This window comes from Vidua macroura, chromosome 1, assembly GCF_024509145.1.
Source record: "Vidua macroura isolate BioBank_ID:100142 chromosome 1, ASM2450914v1, whole genome shotgun sequence".
Taxonomy (NCBI): Eukaryota; Metazoa; Chordata; class Aves; order Passeriformes; family Viduidae; genus Vidua; species Vidua macroura.
In genome coordinates, this window is record NC_071571.1 from 37,066,776 (window position 1) to 37,075,269 (window position 8,494).

At 44.2% G+C, this 8,494-nt stretch overlaps 1 long non-coding RNA gene across 1 annotated transcript; it reads left to right on the forward strand.

Annotated features, from left to right (window-relative positions):
- The first annotated feature begins 5,402 nt into the window (after positions 1-5,402).
- LOC128810762 (uncharacterized) lies at positions 5,403-7,627 on the forward strand. The gene is made up of 3 exons (XR_008438127.1): positions 5,403-5,519; positions 6,753-6,862; positions 7,557-7,627. It is a non-coding gene; the product is annotated as an uncharacterized LOC128810762 (long non-coding RNA).
- Positions 7,628-8,494: the final 867 nt, after the last annotated feature.

Sequence of the window (8,494 nt, forward strand, 5' to 3'; positions counted from 1 at the left end):
ACTCGGTTCTCACTCTGGACCAAAATGAACCAACATCTACTTTGATGTAGTCTTGCTGACTTTACAATGGTGTGTGTAACTCCGCATGAAATTAGGTTGGGCTGAAGCTGGCCCTTAGAAAATCTGGAAGGTTTGCACCTTCCCATATTTTAAAAAAATGGGTGGAAGTCCATTTTCTGAACTCCTGGCATTAATTGCTCAGTCATCATAATATTTTAAAATGAAACGTCAATTAAGAAAATGGTAGTATCTTCTGCATTAATACAGGAAAATGTACTTTCAATAGTAAAGCTGCATGAAAGACGTCTATGCTCCTTTTCTTACGAGCTGTGACTGCATTTTGCCTTGGTTTTTACAGCTATCACATCTGGCTAAAGATGTGACTTCTGTTAGAAGATCTAACTAAGCAATTACTCTGGTGTCTCTTGACAACCATATTCAACTTCTTCCAACAGCAGACAGATCAACAGGCTACTCCATGTGTGTCTGGATAATAGAGTAGGAGAGCAGTAAGTATCTAGTAGCGGCTGTGCGTTACTTTTTCCGGCCCCGGTCGGTTCCCGAGCGCCCGGCTTGGGCACCTCGGCTTCTCATCGGGGTTGGTATTTGCCGCTATTTCTGGGTGCTTCTGCCGCTGCGCCCCGGGGTGGGCTGGCTGCGCGTTGCCATCGGCACAAGAGAAGAAATGAAAAGGCAGGGAATTCGTCCAAATCCATCCGCGTGGCGGCTGGATGCTTTATTGGCCACGAGAACCACGATGGAGAAGCCACAGCCCGCTCCCAACCTCGCTTGGACGAATCTGGCACTGAGGCTGGGGGGGAGCGGGATGATATAGGGGTGGGACAGGGAGAACAGGAACCATCCCCGCCCAATGAATACAGACGCTGTGGCGGTGACGTGTGCCACAGCGACCAATGGGAACACGACGGGGGTGGACACGGGGCTTCGGGGCCAGTGGGATCGTGGTAATGCGGTGACGAGCACGGAATTTTCAAGAGTTGGCAGGGAGTGGTTACAACAGTGACAGGGGGAAACTCCAATGGCAGGCAGCTTGGAGCTAGTTACTGCAGGGGGGGAAAACCTGGGTGATGCACGAGGGTACACAGAACTGGCAAACTTAACAAAGATCAGAACCCCTAATCTGAACCCAAACCCAGGATGCAACATCTAGTGGAGGGGGCATGTTAAAGGCTGTCAACTTTTAGGACAGATGGAAGACCTGTTCAAGATCATTAGTGAAATAAGATGTTGAACTTCTTCCTCAGTTTCTTTGTTCTATATAATTTCTTTTCCTTAGTGAGTACTGAGAATAACTCTTCAAAGCCCAATGCAGTCATGCTGTGATTCCCAGTCTGGTTCTGTACAATCTAGCTTACACCTGAGGCACTGTAACTATATTAATACAATGCTCTGCCCCAGCTAATTAACTCTGAGCTAGCTCACACTTCTCAAAATAGTGCTGTAAAGCATCTAAATATTTACTTGTGAGGAAGAAGCCAGTGTACTGGAGGGCCATGGCCCTGCTTTCCATTTTTCCCATTAGTATCATCCAATTACTTACATTTGCCTGGGCACCTGACAGGGTTGCAGCTACTTAGCTGGCTTTGTTCACTTGGAAATTGTGAGGAGGAGGTTTTGGGTAAGCACTATACAAACAGTGAGCTTAGAGATAATTTGCAATGTAGATAGACATGTACCATATGGATAGACAAAACAGATGGTGGGTGAGGGAGGAGGAGAGTTAGGAACAGAAGCACAGAACAGGGAACAGATTTCCTCCCAGTTGTCCTAGAGTCTAGTACAGGGTCAAAATTAGAGCCCAAATTCCTTGGCCTGAAGGCTGGTTTCTCTTCAGTATTGCTTAAGTCAAGGGAGCATTCTTTTTTTATTCCGTTAACTCATTTGCTCACTTTGAGTATTGCTGTTACCTCCCAGAGAATTTAAACTGGAGTTTGTCTTTATGTCCGAAAAGTTTAGAGATTTTCTATTCACAGTGGTTCTCATCAGGAAAGGTCAGAATAAATGACATTTTTCATAGTCGGTCTAGTTTAAAACCTGGCCATGGTTCATGCATAACAACGGCAACAATTTGCATTTATATAGCACCTTTCCTCCCTTAGGACCTCACAGTGCTTTATAAACCGTATGTGGGAATAACTTTACTGAAATAACAGTTGAAAATCTTCCTTGAAGTCCTGCAGCCTGGGGGATAGCTGAGGGGCAGCATACAGTCCAGCATTGCTGCACAGCCCATAGAGGAAAGCATTGGGAAGGTGCTGTTTCTCACTACGCAATGCTTCTAGATGAAGGGAAAACAGAGTTAAATTGCATAGGAGAAAATTTGGCTTGAATGCATATTGAGAGGACATTATCCTCACAGAAAGAATTGTGATAAAATTTCATGATCACCGGTCATCAGGGCTTTGTTTTTCTGCTGCGGCTGTAGGATGATACCTTTGACAGTACAAGACATTATTGTACAGGCTCAGGGCGAACATATCCATATATTTCACTGTTCACACTGTCCTCAGTCAGTATTTGGGTTAGAAGCTTCCTAGAAAACAATGTTTGATAATATATATGGTCCCAATATCAGCTGAACCTCTCTCTGCTTCAGTCTGGCAATATTAGCATGGAGGTTTTTTTGTTACACAGTGCCTTCTCCTCCAAAAAACCCCTCCATAACCAAACTCGTATAGTCACACACATTCTGCTTACTTAGAGAGCAATGATGAGGATACTGAGATGAAAGTATTATCTACCAGAAGATTTGCAATAAATGGAAAAAAATTCTGTTAAGTGGGTTTGACTTAATCAGATAAAATTTGCATGGTTCACATTACTAAATTAATCACTTCAGCTACTGAAAAATAAGTTACATACATCCCCACACTGTCCTTTGGAAGTGATAAAGCAGTGAGGGAGCAAAGAATACAATGACAGACAGGCTTTCTGTGATGTCAACTTGTCCCAGTGCTTTTCAAGGTGGGTAGAGTGAGGGTGGTTTTCTTTTTTTTTGGTGTTATTTTCACTGAGTCATGGGAAAAATGAGTTTAGAGATGAGTATAGCCTATCAAATATGCCATTAAGTTTGTCATTGTCCTAATCACTGGACATACAATTCCTATTAGGGAGCAGCAGAGTTTAGTGCATGGCTGGAATCAGAGGGAGGCTTGTACCCTACAGCAATCAGTGAGACCAGCAGTAGTACAGCTCTTCTTTAACATCTCAGTCATCTCTGAGGGCACTCCTCACGCTGTCCTCAAGGACACCTGTGACAGTGCCTGACTGGCTTCAGCAGGAGTTGGTGGTACTCACCCTCTGTTCTGCATGAGCACCCAGCAGGGCTGATTCAGCACTGCCACCTTTGTCATGGCACTCATAGAGGTGAGGACCAACGTTTCTGCAGGGAACTATCGAGTTATTAAAATTTGTTTTACATGAGAGGAGGGCTGACAAATGCCCCTGAGAAAGACTATTATTGTTAGAGTGCAAAATGTTGTAATAACAGTCTGAGAGGAAACTGGCTGCTTAAATGACAGGTTACCAAACCTTCCCCCAATCATAAAGTGCATTCTTTTTTTCCTAGTATTTTATATTTTACTACTATGACCAGGGAAACCCTTTGTAATAATGTGTTTAGTTCTTGTGACTAATTTGCTCAAAGAAAAACAAATACCTGTAACCTATTGTTATTCAACACTGTTTTACTTAAACCATACTTCACTTAAGAAACACCTGAAAACCATTTTTCCTCCCAGCCCTGCCTTTAAATAAATAGTTTTTAGTACAGGTGTGTGTTTAAGTCGCTAAGTTGTGTGGTATTATTTCAATTACTTGGCTGGATGATTGAAAATGAGTAAAGTATAAAAGGAGAATACTTCAGTATAGAAAGGGAGATAAGAGAGAAGATAAATGTCTATAAAATTGTAAGTGGCACAGAGAAAAATAAAGAACAAAGTAATGGAATTCTTTTCCATAAGGTGTTGCATAAAATGAAAATACCTATGAGTGCCTAAAGTAAATGTGCAAGCACATGGGAGTAAGAAAACAACAAAATAAGTATTGGTACACATGGTTGTGTTTCCTTCATTTCATGAGGTCCCTGAGCTACAAAACACTGGGTGTGAGGGTGCAGTCTGAAGGATTGTCACTTCAAACTTTTACTGTTCTTGTCCTCTTTCCTTGACTTTGCCACTGGTTAGCTGGAGACAGGTTACTGGGCCAGCTGGATCTTTGGTGTTGCCAAGTGTCTTCTTCTTTATTTACTGGATTTCAAGGTGTTCAGACAAATCATTCCTGCCTGTCAAATTTGCAGGTGCATGTTGTATGAAGCATCGCACAACTTATGCTTTCTAAAAATGTGAAAAGTAAATGGAAAAAAAAATTGTTTGTATGCTTTGCAGGGGGAGACTGAAAGATGGGGGGATTCTTGATATACTGGTCTAACTTCATCATGGTTCCTTGTGCTGCCTTTAATGCAGGTGACCTGAATCTGATGTGAATTAAGGATGGCACAAGAGTCCTCCCACACTGGGCTGACTTTGAGCAAAAGTCACAGTCAGAATGGGAGGAGTGGGTATCCCCAGGCTGGAATCTGACCTGGAAAACACCTCTACTGCTATTTCTGGCAATGGAATAGAGGCAGAGCCCCAAGATAAACCAGTGCTTCAGAATATGATTAAGAAGAAAGTTCCCTTCTTCTTCCTTTGTACCTACCCAAGGGTTCTAAATGCTTTGACTAGCTCAAGGGATACCTTGGGGCAAAGCATTGTTTGTGATTCTTGTACTTGGTGGGACAGACTTCTAGATTTCTCTGGGTTTAGAGGTGTTTTGAGTTGCTGTGTATAATGGAATTCTCCCTATCAGCTTCTTTCTTTCTCCGTTTTCTCCCTTGCCTCTCTCTGCTTAACTGACTGAGCCAATGGGGACCCTGGAGCTCTCTATGGCTGTTTTATTCATAGATTTAGCCCCTTTCTCAGTGCAGCAGCTTCATAAAATATTTCTCAAGGACAACTTTTCTCCCTAAAGGTTTGCTCAGCAGCAATGACTGTCTCATCTAGGTAATCTATTCTGATTAATTTGACTTTAGCTTTCTTGCTGCTCCAGTAGAGTCCAAATTTGTCAAGGACTTAAATATATATACACACATACACACCAGGGAAGTTTCACAAAAAAAAAAAAAAAAAAAGAGCCAAAATACGGAACACAATGAACTGCCTTCTAATTTTATTAAGAGGCTCACTACCGCAGAGCGTGCAGCGCGGCTCTCCGTGTGTGCGTGCCCGCTGCGCTCCCGTCGTTAGTTCCCTTTCAGCCTCAGGCGCCGCGCAGTGCGGCCGCGCGGCCGGCAGGGGGCGCTGCCGCCGGCCGCGCGGGGCCCTCAGGGCGCGGCTGCGGCCCCCGCGCTGCGCTCGCCGGCAGCGGCCGACCCGGGCCGGGCCGGGGCTCGGCTCCAGCCGCAGCCGGGACGTGCAGCCGCCAAGGTGCTGCGCTGCAGGGGCTCGGGAGAGTCCCCGGTATGGACACAGGCTGGGGGTAAAGGGATCGAGAGCGGGACTGAGAGCGACCATGCCGAGAAGGGCCGGGAAGGTGTTTGGTGCATGGGAAGCTGCCCGTGAGCCAGCAGTGTGCGCTCACAGCCCAGAAAGCCAATTGCACCCCGGGCTGCTGCCAAAGCCCAGAAAGCCAATTGCACCCCGGGCTGCTGCCAAAGCCCAGAAAGCCAATTGCACCCCGGGCTGCTGCCAAAGCAGCGCGTCCAGCAGGATCGGAAGGGGAGGGATGCTGCCCCTCTGCTCCCATCTGGTGACACCCCACCTGGAGCACCCGGCTCTGGGGTCCCAGCACAGGAAGGACATGGACCTGCTGGAGCGAGTCCAGAGGAGAGCCGTGAAGCTGGTCACACGGCTGGAGCACCTCTCCTAGAAGCAAAGGCTGAGAGTTTAGCCCGGAGAAGAGGTGGCTCCGGGGAGATCTTATTTCAGCTAGAGAAAAAGGCTTATGAGGAAGATGAGGGCAAACGTGTTAGCTGTTGTGATAGGACAAGGAGCAATGGTTTAAACCTTTGAAAGAGGGTTTGCTTTAGATTAGATATGAAGAAGAAATTTTTTACAATGGGGCTGATAAAACGGGTTTCCCGGAGAAGTGGACACCCCATCCCTGAGAACATTCAAGGTCACTTTGGACAGGGTTCTGCACAATCTGACCTAGTTGAAGATGTCCCTGCACCTCAAAGTGGGAATCAGACTAGGTGATCTTTAAAGGTCCCTTCCAACCCACACTATTCTGTTATTCTATGATTCTATGATCTTAATGTTATCCTACACCCTTTCCCCTCTCTAGCTCTTTCTAGCTAGAAACTTGTCTATTTCTTGTAATCTATTCTGGTAGAGGAACCTAGTTTTTATAAACCCTCCTACATAGGTCTTTTTTACCTGTACTCCTTGCTCATAAAACACACTTGTCCTTAAACAACATTTGGCCACTTTGCTGTCTTAGTTTAGCTTATTTAAGTAGGAATTGATAATGGAATTCAAGGAGTTAAATCTTTTCTGCTATATATATATATAATATATATATATAACCAATATAAGCATCACTTTCTTGCAGAACTAAAAGAAAAGCTGAGGTAAAATGCAAGAAGGGAGAAGCACCCTTAAGGATGATGATAGGGTCTTGAATGATATCAGAAGCTAAAGCATAATGTGACTGGAAAACACCTTTACTGACAGGTCGTGATGAATTTCTAGGTCCCCAAGAAAATAAGTCAGTCTTCTATTCAGCTGTGGCTTCTCTGCCTCTCCTCCTGTACTGAATGCAAGTTTGAGTAAGGAAAGGAAACATGATGGGGGAAGTGAAGGTAAGCCTGGTTTTCATCATACCCCATGAAGTATTAATAATGGAACGGCTGTGAGTTAACTAGAACACTTACAGGTATCTTTGTGAGGCTTTTAAGCTGGCAGTGAAAAAAAATAAAAATCTCTACCCATGCCTTCAGAGGAAGTGGTTGTGGAGCTCATTGTGCAATTTCAGAAGAGGTGGCTATAAATCAGTTTTTGTTCCCTTTCCCCCCGTGGTGTCTGTCCCTACAGATGTGTGTGTGCCTGACCCCATGGTGTATGTGCCTCAGCTGGCCCCGTGATTCAGGTCCAGTCTGTAGCATGCTTTCACCTGGCCAGCTGCCTTTGCCACAAAAGCTTTTATGCTGTTGGTCAGCAGGTGAATACCTAACCCTGGTCTTATTGGTTAAGTGCTTGATGCCCTGAGCTACCATTTAATTCAGGTGGGACTGAAAGCATCCTTTTGCACAACCCCTGAGGATGTCCAGGCTTAAAAATGTGAGCTGTGATGGGTGACTCTCAAGAAGAGTCTCAAAGCTGGGATTAGAACATCTCACTGAAATAAGGGCTGATTCCCCAGAGCTCAGGAGGGCTGAGCCCTTGTGGGCTTTTTTGTCTTGGTTAGCAAAGAAAGGCAGATAAATTTCCCAGTGCCCTGACTTACAGAACTTTCCTGATTTACCATTTGGGTTGCTTTCTTCCTCTTTGTTCTAGGGTTGTCTGTAGCTTTGGAGGTTCTCCTCTCCAGGACTCTGTCTCATTCCCAAGGGCATACCAGAGATGAGACTACCATGCCTTTTACATCACTTGGTGCTTTTGATATTGGCACTTCACTTCAAACAAGAAGATCATGAGAATTGATTCCAGCTAGAATGGGATAAGCAGACAGGGGCTGTTCAGAGAGGCAGACTCCAGATACTTGTCTGTGTGGTGCATTACCTTTCTTTACTTGTTCAAGGGCACCATTGAAAGGTGAATGCATTTGGAAGCATTAGCATTCCTCCACACCTTCTGAATAATTTTACTATTTTATAGCAGTTAATTTTGTTTGAATTTCTTCCTGTTGTTTTCTTTCCCAATCCCCACCACTTAGGAGGTCAACAGAAAGCTCCAGTTTGCCTCATATTTATTCAGTGACTTATTCAGATCATCATCTGTCTCTTCAGACTTCTCACATTTAACCCCTTACTTTGGGTAGACTTTTGCTTCTAGGTTTGGAGATAATTCACTAAATGTCCTCTGCAGTCTGATTATGACATTGAATTTAGAGGAAGATTTCTGCTTCACAGGGTTGAAAATTATTCAAGGGAATGTTGTGTACTTGTTTTCTTTTCTGTTAGACATTTTGCACTTCCCACAGAATTATAACTTTAAAAGCAGTATGTTCTGTGTTATCATATCTAACTAAAGTAATTAAAAATATCTATAACATAGTGTTGATAGATTGAACCCAGGTTGTTCCCACAGGAATCAAATACTCAAATCAATACTTCTCTGCAAGCCAACGTTATTATTTTTAAGCAGCTTTTTATTGTTTAAAGAATGTGTATCTGACAGGAGTTGCCAGCCAGAGCTGTGTCTTAGGTAATAAACTAGTGTTCAAGTTGCCCAATAATTTTACATCCTGATTTTTTTTTTGGGAGGGGGAGAGG